Raw genomic sequence first — 26,682 nt, 5'->3', positions numbered from 1 at the left:
AAACTGAGTTTTTCCAGTTCCAGTTCCAAATAATATATCTTTTGCCAGAAATTTCTCCACAGCCCACATTTCTGAATAAAATCTCACTGCAATAAGCAAATGAGTTCAAAACTGAACATTTGGCTTTGGATCCTACATTACATTCCTTTTCATCTAGAAATTTTATGTACTCTTAACACTGATGAGCTGTTTTATCCTCACAAACTTATGTGCACATTTTCTTCCTTCTTCTCACCAGATAACAATAAAGTGCATCAACAAATGTGAAAGAGAAATAACAGCCATCAACTAATTTCCAAACATTGACACACACTTCTGGGATTAGTGTCTGTACTAGAACCAAGATTAAATAAAAGAAAAACACATTTAAAACCACACAGGTCTGTAATTTGGAAGTTTAGTGGCTAAATTCTCATTCCTTCTGGATAAGCACAAATAAAAATCTGTACTCATACTAAGAGTGGCTATGATATCATTGTTTCAGAAATGAGTTTATTTGAGAGCCACACAAAATATTTAGTGTTTGGCAGCTTCTTATAGCACTTTAGTACCTTGACACGTATTAGACAGCTACACCTACAACCACGTTATGGGCAACCTTAAAGCAGAAGGAAAGCCGCTCCTTCACTGCTTAAATCAGACCTTACAGAGAAGCGTTAGAATAAACTAGTAGTGTTATCAATTCTGCATTATGCCTCAATGACTGGCCTTTTTAAGAAGATGTGTACAAAAACACTGAGAAGTGAGGGGAAGCCTATGAGAAGAGGGCCAAGTTTTTACAATCCCACTGCTCATTGATGACTAGAAGCAAGCATATAAAAATTCACTAATTACCTTAAGGTAGGGGTGCAAGGTGGACAGATCCATTTCCTGCTCCCCTGGACCTCACAAAGAACTTCAGAGAGGAAGAAAACACCTTTTCCTTTCCTGGATGGCAGAACCTATGAAGGCTTCAACTGCCTAATACCAAGAATTTTTAGTTTGTTTGGTTTTGTTCTTAAGCTTCTTGTTGAAAATTAAACCCTGAGGAACAGGTCTTAGACTGAATGCTGTTTGATGCTTTGTTCCTGCTTCTCCAGTGTATAATACATTTACTTTCAAAAACTCAAACGTGAAACTAAGTGTTATTCCCATAAAAATAAGTAGTACTGTTTCATTGCATCAAATGCTGCTCTCCATTTTTGTTACACTTATTTTTAAGGACTCTACAGAATCAATTGGGTTACTGACCAGGACGCAGCGATGCCCAGCATCCACTTACCAGAACTATTAGTCTAGCCTGTGGCCTGCTTGGTCAGCTTCTTACCATCGCTCACCTCGGTATCTCCTAGACCACTGCCAGGAAGCAAGCTACAAACAACATCCTATTAATTTCTCTACTGCCACATTTTTTCCTAATGAATACAGAACAGCTGTTCCTCACACATTTGGGCGTAAACCCTGCACACACGGGACACCTTCATTTGGCCACTTGATGCTGTACTACCATTTACATGGGAAAAGGGTGACAGCTTACAGCTCTCAAGACTTTCATAAGTTTCAGTAACCCGTGGTGCTCAGAGAGTACCTTACAGCAGCAGTGCATCCAGAGTGGCTAAAGTGCAAGTCAGCATGAAAGAATGCAAATTTTCATTATTCCACTGACAGTAAATTCACGTTCTGAAGAATACAACTGTCAAAATCTTGCTTACAAGCTAGTTTTAAAACCACTTCTATGGACATTTATATAAAAGGTCTGTACTTATCATTAAAATGTTTAAGCAAAACTAAGGATGTCACACCCTTTTCTTTGGAGATAAATGTTTCAGCTTATGAAGCACTTTGACCTTCGCCATCATAAAATATTACTCTAGCAACAGAGAAATAGATCTTTCCAGACCCTATAGAAATCCAGGGCTGGTAGAGTATGCCACTGAGTAACCTTCAGAGAGAACTAAAAAAGGAAAACTAATAGTTACTCTGTTCAATCTTGAAAGACAAATTCAGAGACCAAATGTAAAGAGAAGTCTAAGCCTCCGCTCAACTGCATTTTTTTGGATGGTACGTGATAACTTGGGAACTAATGGTATGAGACAATCCGACTTATCAGGGAATGCTTTAAGCACCCATGGACAAAGAACTTTTGCTTTTGGTGCAAAAATAGAGAACTCAAAGTCAGGCTTTTGGGGAAAATCTGGATCCCCCAAACTACCTGCTGCTTTAGGCAAAGGATCTCTCTGACACACTTCATATTTGCATCAAAGGCAGGAGCTTAACTTGGGCATAGAAATATTTCTGTAAAGTTGACAATATTTCTCATTAGAAAAAAAACACTACAGATAAATTTTATAGGCCAATAGAAAGGTAGAACAAGAGATCACAGGGATGAAAAGTGGCAAAGAGAAATGCAAGGACTCAGAGGGAGAAAAACAGTGCAAGTAGCAATGACAGTATAAGAGTAACTACTGGAAGGACTGAGCATTTAGCTACTGAATCAAAAAGCAAGAGAGGGATCACTTAAAGGAGACAAGGGAAACAAAAAAAAAGTGTGATAGAACAGAAAGTGAGCTGCACAGAATGTCTATTATAGCAAACAACAGAGAGGAAGATGTACGAAACTGCCTCCAAAATAAGGAAAGATGAGATGAGAACTGCAGGAAATCCCTGAAAGAAAAAGGGGAGGAAAGGGGGGAGCATCAGCTTAAATCCAGAAGACTACAAGCAGCCTACGATGTTTTAAAATGAGACCAAATTTAAAACAAGGAAAATAAAAATAGAATTTTAATACTTCTACCAGTGTGCATGGTATTCTATGCTTTGCATTACTGCTGCCTTAAAAAATAAACAACAGGACAAGTTTCTTTTCTCAGTTCTATCCACTCAGTACCATTTAAGCTTTGCTACAACAGTGTAAACAGCTAATTAAATCTGGGCTTGTAATTACTAAGGTATTAGAAACAGAACTCCACAGCAAATGTATCATACTTTAAGTACTTTCTATTCCATGAAATCACCGATACTAGCAAAGTTACCCAGAATGTCTCTTCAGCATACAAAATATCATTCAGTAGGTATGAAATGAGATGAACTGCATGTATGATCTCTTCCTGTTCGTAAGAATGAAGTATTTCAGCAAGCAGAATTGCTGGTTTTTAAATATCATAATACATCAATCATGTGAATGTTACGTTATATGGTATACATCAAGACAACTACTGGAAATACGTACGTTTATAGTTTTAACTGTATTTCTACTTTACACTGGTGATTTAAACATGAACAATGAATTATTTAAAGTTCCCTCAAAACCACCAAAGCAGAATTGTCTTCCCATCAATTATCATCAAACGGAGAAACAAATCTTCAACTGATTTTACACCAGTTTCCCAAGCCCAGTGATGGCCCACGCCAATGCTGGCTTGTGTTCCTGATTCTGAGAAGCATGAAGCCAAGCCTGCCATGGGGCAGGGCCACGAAGCGCGGAGGGCACACCGCAGGAACCGAGGGGAGGGCAGGCTCCAGGACGAGGCTGCAAACAGAAGATAACAGCTCCTCTGTGGGGCAAGACCGAGCTGGTCGGGCTGCAAGATCTTGGAGTGACGCAGTAACACCAGCCTCAGCTGCTTTGCTAATCTGTTTCCTCCTTCAGGAAGGTTTTGGATTATTAAACCACCCCTCTTGTGCCAGCACAGCCTTATCACACTATGCAGTGAGGGCACCAGAGCTGCTACAGTCTACACACCTCAAAAACCTCAAGTTGATTCTCCCTGATGCAGGCCCTTTTACACAATATTTATCTTAGTATCAAATGCTTTCAGTAACTCAAGATATGCCTCCTTTAATGTAACTTAACTGTATAAGCTATCTTGAAGAGTTTCTAAAGATCATATTCTAAATTATATCAGCAGTCCAGTATAGAGTCAAATCTTTTAACAGAAAGTGATTTAACGTAGGGATATGTTTACTCAGTGACCCAAGAAATCGGTACTCAATACCCAGTTCTGCCAATGTTGTTCCATTTAACATTGGTCAAGACATTTAAATTTGTTCATTGAGGATATTGAAGGCAATTCCCAAGCACATGTGGGCACAGCTCAAGCTTAGGTCTATTTCTAGTTGTGCTCATGAGCTAGCTAGTATACCAAATTCTTTTCAGGAAAAAAAAAGGGGGGTTGTCTCAGAAAAACTGACACACAGGATGAAAAGATAAAGTTCACGTTGGCTATTAAACCACAAACCTACTTCCACCAGGAAAAATATGATCATCTTTTTGTTTTTACTGGACTGAATTTTTACGTACTGTGGAAAGCTGTGTAGTGTTCTCTCTGAGAAGGAATCCGTGTGGATTGCAGCCATAAAGCATAACACAAAGGCTGTTTGTGGGCTATAAAAGATGCTGTTAATTTCGACAAACCCAGGTTGTATCTGAGGCTATCACCAAGGCTGGAAAAGTTTACAGACGAGTGACTCTTAATTATCTATTCTGAATTTATTAAAAAAAAAAAAAAAAAAAAAAAAAAAAAAAAGCCTGTATTTTCCTGCAAAGTATTACAATGATTACAAATAGGAAAAAAACAAAAAATGTAGTTAAAATTTTAAGAAGATAATGTCCCTAAGATTACTTAATATATTGTAGAATTGACTTTCCCTGAATTAACATAATAAAATACTTTAAGGGTATACTGGTAGGGGGGGGTAAGAGGAGGAAAGTATTCTTCTAAATTGTAATTGTGGATGGAAGAGAGAACATTATACAACTGGTAAACAAATAAAGGGCTACATTCTGCAAATTTGATCATTATACTAAACTCTAAGTATTTTTTTAAGTAAAGCTAAAAGCTGCATTCAAAGTCTTAAAATAAACACTTCAGGCACCTGGGATAATTGGCATAATTACCAGTTAGTGGGAAGGTGTTTTGTTTTGTTTTTCCCCCACACTTTGGAAAAAGGAACTGACATTACTCAGTACATACCTCTCCTCTTAATCACTTTCATAAAAGCTTCACATGAAGCTAACTCATATGAAACATCATGAGTAGTTAATATTTTCCTTAGGTTTAATTCCTCAAAAATCCATTAACAACTGCAAATATGCTGATCCACAAAAAAATACCAGGAACTATTCTGATAAAGCATTACAAATAGTTCCACCAAGTTAAAAAACAACAATAACAACAACAAATATAAATTTCAAGTGAACAAGAAGGTCAATTTTTCGGAAGCATGAGTGCTGAAGTCCCCAATCTTGCACTAAGGAGTGCATTTCAGTAGCAGTGATTTGCAAACCTTCACAGACTAACCCCTCCACCAAATACTGCGGCACCATAACAACCAGCCTCTGACCTCAGTTAGGCAAACCTGGTGAATACTGAAGGCCTGATCAGCTCTCCTTTGTACCTTTTTAACACAAACCTTGTCAAACAATCTCCTTTCTGTACACACACAAACGACCTAAATAGTACGTGCCATAAAGGTGTACAATAAGGTTTTGAGAACAAGTCTGCCTTTCTTCCTACTAAAGAAAATTTCCCAAAGTATTTTATCTGAACTTGTACCACTAAAATACAAAAACCCCACACATCTGCTCATTGCACATACTGTAATCACTTTACAGAATATTTTATTGTGAAAATACGAGACCTTTTTTTTTTTTTTTTTCAAAGACAATGTAAGTGAATAAGTAACAAGTTCAAAAGTACAGCTTTAAAATAGTTTAAATGCTGTTAGGATAGCGTTGCAGCAACTGTAATTGCAATAACTGTGAGAACAATATTAGACTGTCTGCAATTTCATACTATTTTCCTTGCAGAAATGAGAGAAAGATTTAAATAAAAAAATATTGTGGATGCATCCATACATTTATCTTGAGGGGAAATGAGGGAGTGATGGGAAGGACAACTAGCTTTCACAGCTAGATGAAAGATGACTTAGCAGATCTCAATAACCTATGATACTTACTATCCCCATAAAACTAAAACACTCAACAAAGTTATATGAGGAAGTATTATTTTCTGTCGTTTGGTGAAGTTTAAAGAACATATTTTCAGTAAAATTTATGAACATTTACTCTGTGACCAAGTGCATTTCCTTTCCAAAGGGCAAAATGTTTAGTATGTCTGATCCAAGAAAGTATTTCAAGTATTGGTCGTAATAAAGCTACATCTATGTGTTAATTCCCTTTTTGGAAAGGAATCAGAACACTATGTTTTGCAGAATCAGATCTTCACCAAATTGATTATATTTCATCAGAAACATGCATCATGGCATACACATAAGGGACAGAAGAGATGCTAAATATAATACAACAAATAGGCTACATTTTGTTACTGAAATGAAATGTAGCCTAACTGGATACTTAAGTAATTTCAGTTCCCATACTTCTTTAAAAGAACCCTGAGATTCCAAATACAGAGGACGTTCTTCCTCTCCTCCTCTCAGTGATCTATTATGTAATTATTGCCTTTTACAGAAGTATACAGAACAACATTTTTTTTCTACGCTTTGAAACAAGGACTTCAGAAAAAAAGAAAACAAAGAAAGAAAAGAAAATTCTTCTATAAGCCAAACGTCACAGAAATATTTCAACAAATTAAGAGTACTCTAACTCCAGTCTACATTTCAATTATATTTTTCCTCAACCAAAATAACGGGTTTTTTTTTAAGGCAAGACAAGAAAAACTATATTGTCCATGTCATGACTTCATAATGATTTGTTAAATTTCCAAATTTTAAATTAATTAAATTTGAACTGAATACTCTCAGAACACACAGTCCTTGAAAATTACTACAGAGAAAATATTTAAGAGAGGTCTGTAAGTAGCAAAAACTAAGTCAAATGAACTACAGAATTTTTTGTTTTGTGGATTTTTAAGGCAGTTACATGGCATGTTTGAAATAAATATGAAATATGGACCACAGTAAAACATAAGCTTAATTCTGAGCAGAAAAATTACAGTCATTCTACTCTGATTAAGTCCATAGCTTGATTAATCAGTGGCCTCAGGGTTTTGTATTTAATAAACCTCTTGAGAGCCTTTTAATTTTGTCCACTACCTACATTACATACAAAAAGTATATGAAAATTTACTGGAGTCTTCACTCCAAGATTTTTCCACATACTATTTCTCACCATTAGTCTCTAAATACAAATACAGAATGTTCAAGTTAAATTTTGGTCTCTTGGAAAGGACAGGGTTATAAACAAGTCTTTAAATAAGTGTACAGATATCAACTGATTTGAAAAAGTGATGACAAAGTCCATTGTAACTCCTTGAATTTGCTATCCTAATATTTCAAAATTTCCTGCTCTAGCTTGAAGGAAATCAAATCATTGGCAAAATATAAGCAGATATTTAAAGACTGGACTGCATTAGTTATCATTTTTAATTCTAACTGGTTCACTTGCATATTTAAACAGATTGAGTCTAATTTAACCATCTAAAAACACTTCACTGGACAGTCTTAACAGAATTCACAGCAAAATAAAGATGCACAAGGACTTCATACATTGCTTTGTATCTGAAGTCTCCAAACTGTCAATAATTAATCATCGTAACTTTCTTCTGAAGAAGTTTCTTTTAATTTTATTTTATTTTATAAACCAAGAACTCGACTAAGAAATAATAAATTTGCCTGGTAAAGTCACGAATAAAATTAAGATCCCCACTTTCCTGTTCTGTGATGCAGTGACTAGCGTGTTCATTCAGTGTTCTGCCTTTTTCAGTAGCATCATAATGAGGTTTCATTTTTTAAAAAGTTTCTATTAATAAAGTCTCTGCTAAACCACAGGGATCGACTAAGTTACTAAACACAGACAACAGGGTATGTTGATTAAAGAAAGGTAGCTAGGCTCTACCACAAACTGAATTGCATGGAAAACTTCAGTTTCATTAGACTACTTCAGATCTTCACAGCCAGCCCAGAAAGATATTCCAAATACCCTGAATTTATACGAAAAGTAATACTAAATGTGCTCTTAAGAAAAAAGCCCAGGTATACAAAACTTACTTACTTTCAATACTTATAAACTATTATTTAGTTTTCAGAAAAATCAATGAACAATATTGAGCCTGCTACACCAGAGGCTATGAATGACCACTATTCCTCCACACCCTTCCCTACCACACTATCTTCTCTACAGAGCCTTAGGAGAAAAAAGTCCAAAGCTAAAGCAGTAGATAAGAGGTAACAGTCAAAAACAGCTGTAGCAATGTCCCATGCTTAAATAATAATATGACCCTATTCATTTTTTAAAAAGCAAAAGATAGAACTGATTTGTCTCAGATCACTGAAGGAAAAAAACTTGCTATTTAATAATCTATCTAGTAGTTTAAAAATAATTACAAGCACTGCACCACATGAAAGCGTAAACCAAACAATACACCCAGTTAACTCCTTATCTTTAGTTACAAAAAGGAGGCCTGAATCACTTACCTTTGGCACACTGTTAAAAGGATTCAGGTAGTGAAAGACAGGACTCTCTAACCAAGTTATGTACACAAGTATCTGAAACAAAAAAAACAACACATATTTCAGTTTTATCACTAAACTTAAGAGACGATCTTTATCTAGGAAATTCAGACTTCATAATGTCAAACTCTCCCAGGCAATTTTGAAAGTTAGGCAAAATTGCTTTGATTTGATCCACCTATTTCGGATAAAGAGAATCCTCCTTTATATTTAACTCCTCTTGATGAACAAAGACAAAATAGCGTGAGATTCCCTTTTCCCTGGAAGTTCAGTTTAACTGTGGACTATCCAGACTATCTAGGAGAAAACCAAAAACAATAGCAAAGCCAGCCAACACATACAAGAGAAATCAGTCAGTAAATTAAACTACAAATTCAAGCCATTTTTTTAAGACTACATTTGAAAAAGCAATAACGTAATGTTCTCTTCATCTTTACATTAGTAAGTTTTTCTTACATATGCATACTAACATAGAAGAAAAATGTCGTTACACCTGGAGAACTGAGGTACATTAGCAAAGCCAACACGTTGAGGGACATGATTATTTCTGCCCACAAGGCTTGGGCCACTGGCCTCCGCCTGGATGCTGCATCTAGCTTTGCGCCCCCGACACAAGAGTGACAAAGGAAGAGCGAGCCCCTAAGGAGGCCACCAAGGTGGCTGGAGAACGTGGGAGAAGAGAGAAGGTCGCATTCAGCGATTCCCCACGCCAGGGGTGTGCACGGGGGCTATCACGGAGGCTCTCCTCCGAGGCGTTCGGCAAACAGGCAGCAGGAAAAGGAGAGACTTTCGCAAAGGGGAATTTTCTCTGGATGCAAAGATGCAAAGGCGGACAGAGGGAGGGAATCTGAGCTGCTTTCTGTGACATAATCCTTTGCTCCAAAATGAAACATTATGACTTTTATTCAACTGAGGCCACTCATGCACAAGTATTTCTGACCAAAACCTTCTCAGAACAGTTTCAAATCAGTTGCTGCATTTGCAAAAGCATCCTATGAGGCAAATGCATGAGAAAGAGCCATTCATCTAATAAACCAGTGCATTACAATGAAAGAAACAGATTATACACACTTCAGTACCTTAGACATTTAAAAATAAGATTTAGACTTCCTCCCTTTAACAAATGAAGTGACAGAACTGCTGAAGCCACAGTCGGACAAACGTTTAAGCCAGAATTGTGACAGGAGAGACACAGTCCGGGCTTCTCAACTCCCCTGGCTGCTCACGCCTGCCCCCCAGCAGCTGCCAGTTAACCCGACCAGCACTGACTCACCTAAAAATACACGAGGAAAAGAACAGAGGAAAGGAAATTGGGAAGAAATAGAAGAGTTTCCTGAGCCAGTTCACTGCATAAATGAAAATATACCTGTGACAACAGAAAGCAGATGGGTCTAGAGAAAAGCCTATCCCCTCCTTTCTGTTTCTTTCTGCGAAAAAGCGCTAGTTGAAATGCCTACTACAAGGCATTACAAGACACTTGCCCTGTTACAAGGCCTGATTTAAGTTCTGAGTTTTCAGTAGATAAAGAATGCATGAACACCACCACTTTGGTTAATCAAGTCATTTACCCAGTTACAGACCATAACTATACTCTTAGTGCAAATTACTATATTCTACATTGCAAGATCTACAGTAAATGGGAAGAAAGATGCTTCAATAAATGAAGCAAAATTAAAACCCTTAGGAATGAGCAGATCTGTTTCTCTACTGGCTGAATGTTTTGTGGTATGTTTCTCTTCTGGCAATAATACAAGGAAATTTTGAATAATATGGGGGAAAGGTCAAAAGCAAAATAAAAATCGCATTTTTTGTTACAAAACCTTCTTCTAAACAATGTTATTCAAAAAATCCCATCCTACTTCACAGAATCTAAATCATCTACTGACCATTAACATCTTTTAGTTAAGTACTGTGCCAAGCTCTGACTTCCTTTTGTTACTGTTAGTTGTTAGCCCTTAAAAAAAAGAAAGAAAGAAAAAAAAAGAAAAGAAAAACTCATCTTCACAAAGGAATATTAATGATATCTTGTGGCTGAAATTGGGAAGAAAAATAGTATTGTTAATCATCAATACCTGAAAAATAAATCTTAGCCTTTTTTAGTCCATTGGTAAGGAAGTATTGTTGGGGAAAATAAAAGTTCAAATTCCATCTGAACACATAAGATAAAGACTTGTATTTATCTCAGTAAAAGAACTCTAACTTCATTTTGTACAGCAAGAAAGGTTTCACTTTCACAGCTCAATTAGCATACATTAAAAATAACTGAGAACATTAAAGCTGACTGTATTTTATCCTGTGACTCTTTGCACTAAAACCTCATTCCTACCAACAGTTTGATAGTAAAATTGAAATAACACACAAATGAATAGACACAGATGCACAAAATGCAGCTCGGCCTCTGTTTCCTCTGGGCTCAACTCTGTTGCATTTCTACCTTTCTCCTGTCACCTTGCTATGGAATAGCCAGAAGACGTTTTCTGCTACAAGTCGTACTGAGAATCTTCCCCCGCAGAGCACGACTCCGTATCCATCACACCTCCCCACAGCCAACATCCTCACAGGCCACACTGTGACTAGGGAAGTGACTCAAACTCAGGATGGAAACCTGCACCTCAGAGAATTAGGTTATATGTTAAACACGTCCATTGAAACAATATTCAATTATAGAAGTTCAAAAGCTTTTGCTCATACTATGGTAAGCAGAAGCATCAGTTAAGACTTGAGACTATCTGCCACTGAGTCAAAGGTCTTGTACTGTGGGTATTTTTTTTTTATTTTTTTTTTCTACAGTAAGAACACTAGAAGGATATATTTCATAATAAAGACAGGATGGGGCATGAAAACCCTGACAGTACAGAATAATCCTCCTACACCTCCAAAAGGTTTGGAACATATATGGTAAGCATTTAATGTTCACACAAAAGATAAGTCATTAGATATACCATTAGAAAACTAAAAAACAACAAAAAACATAAAAGTCAACTGTTTTCAAAAGGCAGCTGGGTAAGGCAGCAAGCTACTGCCATAGCTGCCACGGAGAGTTGGAGTAAAATCATATCCAATAGTATCAGGGCTTAATACTAGTACCATCTGGTATTATGTACACTTGCAATACCTCAATTATAACACCAATATATTTATGACTGCAATAGTATCAACATCAATACACGCAATATTTCAAGGTTCCTTACAAATGAACTATGAGCTGACTGTAATATTTATTATGAGATCCAGAACAGAAGACAATAAAGAGTAAGAAATACAGAGTACAGGAATTGGACGAAAAGGTGACTACAAACATGCAAAACAGAAGGACAAATTTGTTCACTTTCAAACTGCCGTCTCAGTCTGTCTCATTTGTTTTTCTAGACCAAGATCTTCAGGACACAAGGATTATTTAAGTCTCAATCAAACACACTTCCGAATAGTCAAACACCTCAAAAAAAGGAATTTGAGCTTGTGCTTGAACACAAGCACTAAGAACAAATAAACATCTTATATAATAAACATTTTATATGTAACTGTTCAGACCTTGTTACAATAAAGATTACAACTTTAAAATATTAGTGTTCTTGTAAAAATTATTTTAAAAGTAACAGCGAAAGTTATTAATTGCCTTTTTTCCATTAACAGTTCTAAAATCTGTGCCATTTTATTTATCCCCATGGCTAAAACCCAGATTCAGTCTTACAATGAGTGTTGTAATGACAATTCTCTCAGACTCTTCCCAATACCAAACCATCTCTGATTTAAAATTCTGATATGAAACAGCTAAAATAATCTCTTTGATACTAATATGCTAATACACAGCAATGACCTGCCCATAAACCTATACTGAACAGACTAGGGATTTTAACTCAAAGGATAAGTCATTTGGGTGACACTGATAACTATGATAAAATTCAACAATTGACGTATTACTGGTGACCTTCTAGAGAACAAATGAAAAGCATCAAATTAATACAAATTCTCCTGCAGAGATGATCATACTGGCAATCTGCCAGTTCAATTACACCATCTAGCTCAACTTCTTCAACATTAAATATTGCCTTCCTTTGTAATTGACTGAAATACACTAGAGCAATTGCAGGTAACCACTTTGGGCTATTAAAGTATTCCATTAAGACTGCTCCATTAGGCAGATACTTCAGATGAAGTTATGTCTAAATATGCTACGTTCAAAATATTTTAACTACACAGACACTTGGGCAAGTACAATCCCATTCCATGAAGCAGCAGACAGGTCAGCAGCAATTGCTCAAAAGAGCACAAAACCTGAATTTGGTTAATAGGAAGAGAAATCCACGCAGTTTTTTCAAGATGCTAATAAACGCTTAATATTTTAATTTCCTACTTATGTATCCTCACAGAACTCATTTAATATTACCTCCTTCTAAAACTAAGGAAAAGGTAAAGAAATGCAAATATTCTTTAAATCAAATAAGTCAGTATGTTTCCTGAATACTAAATTTGAAAACCAAGCATGAAACACAAACAGTGAAAAAAAACAGAAAGCAAGGTTTCATTCACATGGCACTTAAGGTTTCAAATAAAAAATAGAAAATTGCCACATTGCATTACAATCTGTACATTTTGAAAACAGAACATGTAAATCCAGTCATACTATATACTCTACACAATTAAGCTCTTGCTCCTTAATACTGTGGTTCCTTAACAGCAAGGAAGCAAATGAAATTGGGGGTGGAGGGGGAAGGAAGAGGGAGGGCAAGAACTGCACTCACTACCTTGCATGCAAAAAAGATGGCTAGATACTTAAAATGCTGGAAAGATTTAACTCTGTAGGCCACCTATGAAAATAAGACCAGCTCTTGAAGCAAAATTCTGTATTTTAAAGGTTTATTTAAAGTTCCAGGTTAAGAGCTATCACCAAAGGCTGTAATGATTAACACAAGAAATTCTGGTCTCTTCTGAACAGAGCACACATGCAAGGATGAATATCCTCCTATTCTATCTAGAGTACGAGGACTGTAGTAGAGCTCACATTCCATGGTATTTGCGATAAGGTATTTAAGTATCACTTGCTGCTCAAACTTTTTTTTTCTTTTTTTAATAGATATTTTTTCTTCTTTTCACCTCTGAAAAAGTGTAAGTCAGAAAGAGCACACACTGGGTTGCACTTGGTCTGCAGCCTATCAAGGAGACTACGTTGACTTCTATTCTTGTTCGATTCTGGCAGTCAAATGCATGTTCTCTGTAGACTCTAGTACGTACATGATATGTTTTTTAGGGGCAAAAAGGAGGAGTGAAGGGGGAAGAGAGCGCCTTTTACATTTGTTTCCATAACCACCATCCTCTATGTCACTAGCCTTTAATTCAGTTCTGTGGATTACAAGTCTTTGAACGATGACCACGACAGTAGTCACCTATACAGTACTGTTCACATGTAAGCTACTAGGAAAAAAAAAAAAGAGAAAGGGCAAACCTCCACTGGAAAAAGGCATACACATATGCCTTTTGAAAAGCTGAAAACCATGGATTCAGATGAATTAATGTTGCATCTGTCTCCATCACTAAGTCGCTGACTGAGTATCAGAAATAAAAAGCAGAGACTCTTTGTTACTACTCTTGGTTCAGGTCACATGTCTTAAAAAAAGCAAATTAACATCATATTTACACAATTAGAGATTTTCTTTGGACTGAGATGTAACAGAAAAGGTAATATAACATGTGCTACAGAAGTACTTCACATCATTATTATGGTAGACTCAAATAAAGCACACTTAGCCCACTGGCAATTCAAAGTTAATTGTAGCCCTTATTAGAGCCCCTGTTCTGCTAAATTATGCATTCTTCCTTAGTCCAAAGAAAATCTTTCCCATTTCCATATGTATACATTCAGGAAAGTAGCTGTCTGTGCTATAACAGCACTGTCTGAATTTGAAATAGCAGAGAGATTACTGTCTCAATGCTAAAACATATAGATGAGGTGATGCTAAAAAAGGACAAGTCAATGGTTATGTTGGAAACACCAGGCAGACTAAGGGAACCGGAGGAAATGGAAAGAGCAGATCCTAACTGATGCCTTTGAGGAAAACTCAGAAATTTCTTGATAAATTTCAAATAGTAAAGGGGAAACTTGGTAAGTAATTTTGGTAGTGCAAGGTCTGATTTTGGCACAGCTCACCTGCCATAGAAGCAGCTCATCGCTGCCAGCTGCAGCAAGTCAGTCTTGCTGAGCCTGAGCCTTTTCACCAAGGAAGTCTGAGCTGCTGCATTCTCCCTTCCTCCAGGTGCCCAGCTACTGGGTATGTAACAACGCTGCAGGCTTTGCTGTCAAAGTGGAATGTTTCCTTCTGAAGAGTATGCAAGCTCTGCCCTACTCTGTTCAGACAAACTACATCTGAAAAAGTGTTAGCAAAAATAAGTCATTTGACTTTGAAGCGATGTCAGAAAGAACCTGGGGCCAAGGTCCCTGGACTGAAGAAATCTATAATAACCTCAGCTGAAGGAGCTGCAAGTTGAAGAAATCTGTCTCAGAACTGCTACCAGCAGACAGAGTAGTTTAGGCAATGATATATTGTTTCCTCAAACTCTGAATTTGCTTTGCAATAATGAAAATTCCAAGGCTGTACAACTTGCACATAGACATGAAACTGGAGCCCATTAATAAAATGTTTTCTCCTTCCTCAAACCCCACAGAACCCCTTACTTTACATTAGAATATGCTCAGTTACTATCTGGCTACTAGACTCCACACTGATAAAAATGATCTTCCTTGTGAGGAACAAGGTATTTCTGGCCTAATGTATCTGTACATCAAAGGCTGGGAAAAACTGACATTCCAGATTTAAAGTTTCTCTGAATCTCCTTTGATAAGCCAACTGAAGGAAAGCAAAGAACTTCAAGTGTTTCAAGTACAAAACTATTATAACTAGGGATTTACAATTTGCTTAAGAGTCAAGGTTATTTGGAAGATAAACCCTTGGAACTTAGAAATGACTTTGTTTCATACACAACTTTGCTGATACTACAGCCCTGGTCTTTGAGTATTGCAAAAGGGTAGTCCCTAAAGCCAGCATTTTGAATTTGTAGGTCACAATAAAAGTGCTAGGCTCCTCAGATCCGAGAAAAGTAACTAAAGCTTGAGTCACTATTTCCCAAGGAACACAGAGTCCTTAAGAACACCTGCTTTCTTCTTCCAAAACTGATCGGAAACAGTTGAACCAGCTTTTGCCTGAACTGGCCCAGAAACTTTGCTTCAGGTTAACAGCAAGAAAAGAAACATTAGCATAGTTTGGCTTCAGCTGCAGCACAAAGCAGCCTTGGCTATAGGCATTGCTATTATTGCTGTTTGCAAGATAATGAAATATTCCAAAATCTCGTAATATCCAAACAAAACTCAGCAACAGCCTAGCTTCTGATTTTTTCCAGCACTCATTTTTTTCCTTTCATTTGTTTTGTACACATTTGATGGTGCCTTATTCGACTTATTTTATCACACTAAGTCAGTGTCAAAGACAAGAGTTAGAAATATTGCAATCCCTACAACAATTCTCAAAAACAAGATTGCCTATGGCAGCTGTCAAATTAATGACATCTCCAAAGGTATTTGAATACAGTATCTGGGAAGAAATTCAATTATGTCATTTCTGTCTGAATACTCCAGAAGTGTTCTACCAGGGTTAGAAGTGGAAATCATTAAGTGCAGATTAGCTATATATCTAGCTCCAAATGTGAAACCAGAAACGAAAACTAAGATCGAAAAGCACATGGCGTTTATCTGGACACAAGGAAGGGGGTGTGGGGGTGGGGGACAAAACAAAAACAAAACAAAAAAATCCAAAAAACACTGTTACAGATCTAATAAAAGGTCAAAGCCAATTACCTTGTCCAGATTTTTCCCCTCAAGGTAGTAACTTCCAGGTTTACTTTCTAAAAAAGAAGCTCTGTTGACTACAATAACTAAAGAATTCCTGCTTAGTTTTGCATCCTTCATTACAAGTGTGTTTTTTTCAAATGTCTTTTACCCAACAAAATATGATTCTTTAGACTACCGGTGCAAACTATGCAGTCCAGTGTTCTTCAAAGCTGTTATTACAAATTAATACTACAAACAGTTTTAAATATGTCACAGAATTTTAGAAAGTTTTGTAGTAGACAGTAAAAGTTCTGACACAGTATAAACAGCAAAAACACTAGTAGAATATTAATTGTTATCAATTTTCCAGAAATGCAAACTAAGTTTTATCTAAAAACTATCTGAAAGAAAACAGTATTTTGTCATACTCAAATAAAGCTGCAGTGACAACAGTATCCAGGGTTTTTAATCAAAGGGTACAATTTCTTGCTGCTTCTTGCCTTCTTTCCTTAAAATACTCTATCCACTGATTTCCTTTTTACCATGAAAGCGTTCGTGTTACTGCTCAATTACGGGGCAATTTCACCTTGTTGAACTTCACCAAGAATTCTGTTTATTTTTCCAACTACATCCAACTATCAAGCTGGAGGAGCTATAGTATTTTAACTCAAAGTTAAAGGGATTTATTTTCCCTTTACTTACAGATATCTGTATTTTTATAAGCAACTATTTTAATAAGTCTAGCTGTTGTTTAAATGAGAATGTTCAGAGATTGGCTTCTAAAGTACCTTCCAGAATAAACGAGCAGGTGACAAATAACTGAAGCAATACAAACAAAATGCTAACTCAAACTTTCTAATCAATTACAAATAGATAAATAAGCCTTTAAATAAGTGAATGAGAATGAAAAATAGCAGATTGCAATTTAGACAAAGTTTCTAACCCTGACCAGTCTGTACACAGAAGAAAACACTTCCAAAGGTAAAAATTTATCTCACTATTTATATTCTGAGTGCTTCTGCATATCAGTATACCAAATTGAGGGGACAGTAAAGCATTTGTTATGGACGGGCCATCATCTCATGATGTGTTTATTACACAAAGACTCATGCAGATAAAGGGTTCTTTTTAAAGCATTTCGCTGAGCATCTTCATAAGGGAGACTGAAAAAAGTCTGAAAACATGAAGCTATTTCTGTCAAAATCTGCTAAATTCTAGAGTATTCAGCTAATTCAAAAAGTAATTCAGAGAAAAGCATACCACACAAAGATACAATTGTGCTTTTGAACTGCACATAAGCTTAATTCAGATCACTGCCCACCACCAACTATGATCTTCACCTGCTCAGCACATTTAATCTTGAATCATTCTTAGAGGCATGCATAGAGCTCCTTTTGCAAGCTGCCAATTTTGGGTATTACCAGCTTGGACTATATTCAAGCCAGTGACCTACCACATTTTCTGATATTACAGCAAAACTTAGAATACCAGACATGTTTTATTATTAACAAGTTAAAATTAACTTTCTTCAAATATTTTCTTAAAATTAAAAAATCTAGAGATTTTAAAATAGCTTGCAATTTAACTATGCAATTAATGAGCTTTCAGAAATGGTTTGGCAACGACTAAAGAACAAATTGCTTCTTCTTCTTAAGAGAATAAGAATATACTGAAGGAATCAATTCATTAACAGTTCTTTATTCAAGAGATTTCATTTTTGCATCTGCTGTCTACAACACACAGTGCAGTAGTATCATGAATTCTTTACGTCATACATGAACTACGAATCCAATTACTACTCTGTTAGGTCTCTTAACTCCCATACTGTATGACAATATACTGAACAAAAACTTCAGCATGTAATCTGGCCATTTTCACAGCATGATATAGGTAGCAACTGCTGCTTAGTAAGATTTCATTTATAACTCAGATAACTGAACTTAACAAATTGGGTGGCTAATCTATTTTATGTTTGACCATTCTGTTTGTCTCACAGAGGTCTGTGAACTCTGTTCTGAGGTTCTAAAAACAAGCACAAACACCAGCAAATCATAACCTAGTGAATTCAACATTTATTCCAAAGGTGTCACTGTTTCTGTTTAACTTTCCTGGGTAAGGAACCACTTCGATGCAGAGTAACTTCAGGTTTGGCGGAAAGGGGGTACAAAAACAAAAACAAAATCCCACAGGCCTGAAGGGTAGTGAAAAGAGATTTTTTTTTTTTTTTTTTTTTTTTTTTTTTTTTTTTTGCGGCAGGGGGAGAGAAGCTCTTATAGAGCCTCTCTAGCTCTCTCTCTCTGTATATATATACACCTAGCTTATAGAGAGAAGCTAGGTATAAATAAATATCATTACTAAATGTTACACCGTAGGTCTCTAAAACTTTCAGAATCTCTGAAAATTTCACTGCTCCAGTGGAATTATATTATAATCATGTATCCCTCTACTTTCATTACAATACTTAACAACTCCTGCAACTACTCTTTTGAGATGTGCACAGGTCTGCCCTTTCTTTTGGGAGGCTAGCCAAAAATTCAGCATCATCTAATAGTAAGCAGCTGCTGTGTTCAAAGCCCCCTCTCAAAAGGGTGCACAAGAGTCTTGGTGAATAGCTGTTTCCTGATAGCTGACACAACTAAATCATCTTCCTTGTGCAGGCTACAAAGCAAAATGTCATGCTGACATTTACACTCATGATCTGTTGTTAAAACACAGGAGTCAGGAAAACAAATGCTGTCTACTTTTAAATATATTCCATAGCTCTAAACACTTTGTTTCTAGGACAGAAAGCTTCAAAGTTTCGAGAATAGGCTTTCAAAGCTTCAGTAACAGTCTTAAATTCTAGCAATGATTTTATGGAATTTTGTTCTTTACATGCCTACCACCAACAGTCATTACAACCATGAGAAATACCCAAGTTCCAGGTTGACGGTGAGGACAGTGATTTCTTTATTTGGGGGAGACTGGGGGAGGGGAACAAGTTCTGATGTCATTTCAAGGCTCATGCTCCAATTCTGCAATCAGAAAAGATGTGAGCCACAGCTTTCCCTATGCGGGGGGGGGGGGGGGGGGGGGACTATAAAGGCAGTGACATTACTGATTTTTACCTTTGCTGAAATTGTCAAAATAATGAAATAAAAGGCAAAGGTATTCTTTCCATGTATGTTACTGATTCAAGTGGTCTTGATCTCCAACTTTGAGCAGCACTACAGGCCTTCAGAAACATGAAGCTTCATTTACAGCAACATGAAGATGGCAACTTTGTGAACCAAATATCTTTGTCTGAAAATGAAGCTAAGTATTACCTTCTAGTTCTTTAAACTTAGTAACAAAGAACTGAAAACATTAAGGTACTTGTACATTTAAATAATTCTAAAAACTCTGGTTTCCTTTTAAAGAGGAGGAATAAGTTCCTCTCATTCCTACAGGATGTAAACTATAGTAGCTTTCATTTTATTTTACCCTTCAGTTTTGTAACCTGTGATGGTAAATACTGATCCTGTAACAGGCACTTACTCTCTTGGGAAGCTACACCTCTCCAACTGCGAAAGAGCACAAACATCTGATGTTCTTCAGAATACAAAGCCTATTGCCTTGAAATCCAAGAGTAGCAGTCTCAGAAACCCACTGCTGATTATTAAAGCATACACAAAATTTTCATTCCGTAACAGCCTTCCATTTAAATCAGTAACATTGTAGACTGACATCTGAGGCCAAAAGTGCTTTTCTTCTTGATAAATACAGAGTAAAGGTTCCTAGTTAAAAAAAAAAAAAAAAAAAAAAAAAAAAAAAAAAAAAGAATAAATTTTTAAAGATGGCACCTAACTATAGATTACAAGCAATTTCAAGTGCTTAAATTAGAGCTACTACACTTTTAGAGCATTAGACACCTTAAGAAAGCAGTGCAATAGTCTTCAAGTTCTCAACACATTTAACATAGGGTATTAAAAAAAAAAAAGAAAAAAAAAATCCAACCACATCCTGCACAAATTCCTATGGAGGATTCAAAATGCCTGTGATAGTTCAACAAATAAAAAGAAACTTACCACCATGAAGTAATACCAAGGGCAAAAAAAAGCACAACGTATCATCTAACACTGGATCTGCCCCCTTTTGAGGTACGCCTTGAATTTTCATTTCTTCGCCAAAACCAATTCTAACCTTACATTTTATCAAATTGTTAAAGTAATTTTATATGTGCAAACTATTATTTTTTCAGCTAAAGTTATTTCTTCTTTCTTACTTATCATGATATAAGGAAGGGTAAAGAAATATTCAAAATTTCAAAATACACGAAACAGGAACTTGGGCCTACTTGTTTTTAATATAGCTCGCATACTATCCCACTTTGTCTCAGTGCAGAAAAATCCTCCAAAATACCTATCCACAAAAATTCAAGCCTGGACTTATGTGCCTATTACTGACTAGTAATGCAATTTAGTGAGGATAGCAGTGCTACATTTAAACACTGCAAACTAAATGTTATACACTTAGCATAATTTAAGTCTCTGAAACTAAAGTTTCATTTTGCCACCTAAAAAACAAGACAAAACAAAAATGACAGGCTTCCTTTAAACAAAAGCAGGTTTAACACAGTGACTTGACATCTCTGTTCTGCATTTTTGCAAAACAATACTGTATTGTTTCTTTATCAATCCTTTTAAAATATCCACAGGTGAAAAAAAATCCTCTTTCACATTAATACTTTTCTGAGATTTCCTGAGGTAAGAGGACTTCCTGGAAAGTTAGTGAAAGAATATAGGCGCCAGCAAGCAGGAAGGTATGTAATCCAACATAAACAAAGCTTTGAATGTTCCAGGCATCTATTATTCAGCCAGATTTATTATGTTAAATTGAAAAGTCAGCAGCCAAGCTAATAAATACCTATCAGTAAACTCTAAAGGTATCTCGTACACCTGTATCAAACCATTGTAAACCCCATAGAAAAACAGAATGAGACCAGAAGGTCCCCCTAAAATCAATCTCAAAATTTCAGTAGTTTTCAGTAGGGCATGACTCCCCTCATAGCTTCAAAGACTAAGGCTAATTACCACCAAATGATACGAAAGAATTCTTCATTAAAAAAAAAAAAATCATTCAACTATGGCTTCAAAGAAAATTCTTCCAGAACTAAAACTATCTGTAAATCAATAGATTGCCTGAAGGCAGCATGAGTTCTGCTTTAGATCTCCAGAGCTTCTCCAAACAGCACCAAAGTGTAAACTAGACTGCAAGTCTACTTGGGATATATTCTGGTTGCTAGAGCGTTCTATCGCATCGTCATTACTGCCGTTACCTGCAATATCGAAATTAAAGCTTGCATGCAATCGTATCTTAATTTTATTGCAGACAGATTTGCCAAACTGCTTCTCACTGATGTCTTCAACAGATTAACAGATTCAGTCTTTCAACAAGCCACTGATAAAGATTCCATGCTTTGCCTACAACAAAGAGTGGGAGCTCTAGAGACTGGTACGATAACATAAACGAGAAGGCAGAGTCTGCCAGAACCAAGAAAGAAACAGGACAAAACCAGCCAAAAGGTAAGAAGGAAAAGGAAAAAAGTGACAACAAAAAAGATGCAGAAAGACTTGACACAATAAGCACAGGACAGACAGGAAAGAAAAAGAAAATACATATAGAGGTGCTATGTACAGTTTAATTTTCTTAAGCAAGCTAATGACAAACCACCATTAGTTAAAATGGAAAGTCACTTGGTGTCATTGTCGCTTTGACCAAAAATAAAGTGTAGCTAGGCTATTACCAGCCAACGGACTATTACACCAAAAGAGCTCAGGTTTGGTTAAGCCTTTGTATTTGACAACTTAAAATATAACCCTTAAAGTCATAACACAAAATACTACTGAATTCAAGCCAACCTTCCAGAACAAGTACTGTGACAAGATTGCTGCTCTTTTTGATCAACGACACAAGATGAAAGGATTCCGTATAGAGAAATTCCAGAAGTGCCTGACTGCCTCTTCATTTTGTGATTTTCAAACAGTTCTTTACATTTTCCTTCAGAAGAAATTTCACAATTTTCTTTTAAAAGTTAACATGCACAGCAGTTCTAAAAATAAATAATAAATAAAAAAAATGAGAGAAGAGGTTTCAAAGAGAAGGTATGAAGGAAGAGACCTTACTAACAAATTCACAATGGATCGGTATTTCGTAAAACCGGACTTTCTGTACTGATGAAAATTTGAAGAATAACCTATTCTTACACAGACCACTAACCATACTTAAGGCTTTGTGTATCAAAGGTTCTGCCAAAAATTCTAACATCTTTTTAACAATTTGTTTTTATAGAAAAAAAAACTCAAGATCGCATTTCAGAAATGGGGAATGACTGATCAAAAATAAAATTACACTGAATACATGCTTAATGCTATCTATTGCTTTTGAAATTCTGTGAAACAAAGAACAGCAATATTTTATTACTTTCTTAATTTACATTACAGCAATACCTAGAATTTACAATTAAGATCAAGTCTTTATGTGGAGTACAGGTATGAACTGAGAACCTTTAAAACAGTTTGTTTTATTACTTTAAAAAATCCTTCACTTGTAAGGAAACAGGAACATTTGAAGGGTTTCACTCAAAAATAAATAGTTAATAAAGCCCATTCAGAAATCAATGAGCGAGAAAAAGCAGAGATTTCCTCTCCTATAAATAGCTCTGAATTTTCAGAAAAATGTCCCAACGTACCTCACAACAGAACAAGCTTTTGCCATTAGAAAGCTCAAACTGTGTTGTCAATTCATACTTTTAAACAAAATGTTCAAAGACCAGACTATAATCCTTAGCGGAGGAGAGGTGTTCTGTGCTGCACACCAAGAAAGCAGACGCCAGAATTCCCCAGTTCATAGAGCATGTCCCGAAAAGAGCGTCTTGGCTATGCTGTAGCGAATAGCAACAGCATCTTCCTACTTTCTGACTTTGACTAGAAGTCTCATCCTCATCAAACCAATTTATTAATTAACATAGGCTTAATGAATTGATGCTTCCCAGAAGGAATGAAAACATTTTTCCCCCATCAGAACACTATGAACCATAAGAATATCAAGACATACAGTCACATATACTTATAAAACTATTCTTTTACATCACTGAATACCAACCCTTCACAGCCACATTTTGTTGCAGCTGGAGTGCATGAAACTTTCATTCAAGGTCAGAAACGGCAATTAACTGGTTCACAGCAAACTGAACTGAACTAAGGAGATGAGCTGTCAAACTAACACACGACTAAACTTATCTTAACAAAAGCCTTTGGATTTCATACAAATCAAAGAGTGTAAAGATCCTGTGCCGAAATGAGTTATGAACACTTACTGTATGAAGTTATAGCATTTTTTCTAAGGTTTGGGAGATGATTTACCACAGCAACACGGTTTCCTCAACAAGGAGGATATTGACACAGGCAGACAGAATTAATTCTACCAGCTAAGCGTGTTGTGTGACAAAATATTAATCACGTGAGTTGCATGTCACAAGAAGTGAGGTTTTCCCCTCTTCATATAAAAACAAAGCTTCAAAATTCATTGTCTTTGATTCTGAAGAAAATTCCTAGAGTTTGTGTTAATCTTCACAACCGATCTTAATAACAAACTCTTATTAGTTTATCTTTCACAGGAAAGAGATGATTTTTCTAACAAGAAACATAGTAACATAAATCCCCAAACCACTTTCCTTTATATTTTAAGTAAGTTTTCCATAGAGTATCCAGAGCTAAAAATAACCCTGGTGCAAACAACTCCCATAATGTTTCTTCAGCTTTTACTAACCAACAAAGAAAAAAATCTGCTCAAGAAGTACAATCAGTACAGAACTTTTTAAGGAGAAACATCATCATCCATAAGAAGAACAGTTCAAGAATATATCAGAATTAAGTTCAGTCATTAAAGTCTGAAAGGGAGGTTTAATCATTAAAATAGTTGAAAATGGATGATTGAAAATGGCAACAGTTACCAGTAGCAAAAGGAAGTTCCGGGCCCAGTTTAGTATTTATTAGTATCTCCAACAATAAGCATTAGGACACGAAAACTGACAGTCCTACTGAAATCAGTGTGTATTATGAACCATAAATTACACCTACACCTTGCTGCATTAGGACTGGAGTTCAGAAATAAGCATGCAACCCTTCTAGCAAAATTTATTTCAATGTCTTCCCTCCCCCCACCCCAATCTGCCTACAGAACTCAGCAATAGATAAAATTGAGAATGTGGTTTTCATTCATTTCTTCCAGGCACTCTAAAATTCACACATGCACCTCAGAGTGGCTTGAAATCTGGTGTACCATATGGCAGTGCATTTGTCATTTCCAGAAATATGTTGAATATAGGTTCCAGAGATACAAATCCCAATTAAAAAAAAGTCCTAAATCCAACACATTCTATTTAAACACCATCAACTTTATAGTTTATACCACACACAATTGGAGAGCTCAGGCTTTGATTAGACTTCAAAATACCTTTTCATTTGTCCCTGAAAATAGATCCACTGCATTAGCTTGTGGAGGCTCATTTCCCTACTATTTTGCAACTGTATAAAGTTATTTACACTTGACTTAAATGAGAGTGAAATAGAAATAATACACTTTTAAAAATACCAGAATTATATACATACATTGCACTTGCAGCACAAAGTAAATTATTCACAAGCTGCAAATAAGGGAGAATCAGGATCAAAAGTCTTATGGCTATTTCAGCGTGAACTGAGGGAAGAAGAAATAGTTACTTCCTCCCATTCTTGCATATGTAGTTCACTGGTGCAGATTATAAAGTAAACATTCAAAAAATAGAGAACAATTAGCATACATATTTTTAAAACATAAAAAAATTGGTTCTCCTGCTGGTTGAAGTAATCATGCAGTCTCCAAACTCAGCAATTTAGGGTGAGGTTTCAAAAAAATTTGGCTGAGCAAAACATTTTGCTGTTGCCAAAATGAGCAAGTCCAATGCCACAGGCAGAAACCAACTCACTCATCTTTTCTCTACAGTTTCTATTTTACAGGGAATTTAACTTTTCACTATTTGCAGCTTGTGAGGAAATGATTCCTTTCTCCTCCCCCCTTAAAAAAAAATGCAGATTAGCAAGCAGTAATCAAATTACATTCCATGACTGAAATGAGTTTCTTCCTACTTTTCTTCCTTCAAGGTTAGAATCACAGATTATGGTATTTTCTGACACAGAAGAAGATAAATACAGTCTTACCAGCTTTCTGCTGGGCAGTTTTACCTTCCTATCCTTTCACCTTATGTTGTCTCTTGAAACTAAGTTCTCATCTTAGTAAATATCTTTTTACCTCAAGGATGAAAATTAGCAGTAATAACTCTTGGGAAAAATGCTTTGGGGATATGGTACTTAACTTCTGGGAAACACTCTTCCCTTTACATGAAGAAATTAAGAAAAAAAATCTTCCTACTGTTTCTAAAGAACTTATGTGCATATTTGATAGCAAAATTTGTTTTGAAAACAGAATAGCTATACAATTTTTCCAAAATGTGCAGGTGATTGGAAAGACTGAAAGAAACAAATGATTCTGTCATCAAATCAGAATCAAAACAAGAACTACTGCAAGGTTTCTATGCATAACAGAGAAAAAAGGGGAGGGGAAAAGATGCTACCAAGTAAAAGCACTTCCACTCTCACTGGGGGAAAATACTGATGAGCACCCAAGATAACGTAGGCAGCAGCAATGGAGAGAAATTTAACATAGATAGCACATTGTTCCAACGTGCTAATCAACCACATTCATCCAAAACTGGGATCCATCCAGCTGTTACAGCTGATGAGCATTCCAGCTAGCCAGAGACAAGATTATTGTGTAACTGCCACTTACACATCCTAACGATGACAGCTAACTACTCATTTTCTGTGCTACTGCTAGAGGCCGTGGGTTTAGGAAAGCCAGTGCTTTTTCCTCGGGCGTAACAAGCACAGAGCTGCCAGCTGCTGATGTTGCCATCTAGGGAATCTATTCCTAGACAAGAAAGAAAAATGTGTGGGCTGAGATGAACAGACAATGTAGAAACCAGAGCAAGAAAGTCTTCTGTAATAAAAGAAGTGAAGAATATTGCCACGTCTGCTAATCTGCTTGATGTGTAGACCTCTTCCACACCACCAAATAACCGGGCATTTTAGGCACAGTGCACTTGTGCTTGGGATGAAAAGCTTTTTTCACATGCTACAGTAAGTTTTTACTATGCCCAGCAGACAAGTAAAGAATATTAGATTTATTGAAGATTTTAAGATTCCTTGCAAGGAGGAACAAATACCCTAAAAGAACCACACTTAACAGAATTTTCTATATGTTTTGTAGGTCTCATGGAAACCACCTGCTGATGCTGCCAGAACAATTCAAGAAGTGCCCAAGCCTGTGACAGGTACAGACCTACTGCAAAGGAAAAT

At 36.2% G+C, this 26,682-nt stretch overlaps 1 protein-coding gene across 2 annotated transcripts in view; it reads right to left on the bottom strand.

Moving 5' to 3' along the window:
- Positions 1-26,682, bottom strand: part of LOC134154962 (cytoplasmic protein NCK2) — a 170,059-nt gene that overhangs the window by 128,002 nt on the left and 15,375 nt on the right. For both annotated transcript variants that reach the window (XM_062601635.1, XM_062601636.1), the window contains exon 2: positions 8,413-8,484. The gene's annotated coding sequence lies outside the window, so the exon portion shown is untranslated. The remainder of the gene's footprint in view (positions 1-8,412; positions 8,485-26,682) is intronic.

The sequence above is a fragment of the Rhea pennata genome, chromosome 1 (assembly GCF_028389875.1).
Source record: "Rhea pennata isolate bPtePen1 chromosome 1, bPtePen1.pri, whole genome shotgun sequence".
NCBI lineage: Eukaryota > Metazoa > Chordata > Aves > Rheiformes > Rheidae > Rhea > Rhea pennata.
This window is presented reverse-complemented; position numbering and strand designations above follow the sequence as displayed.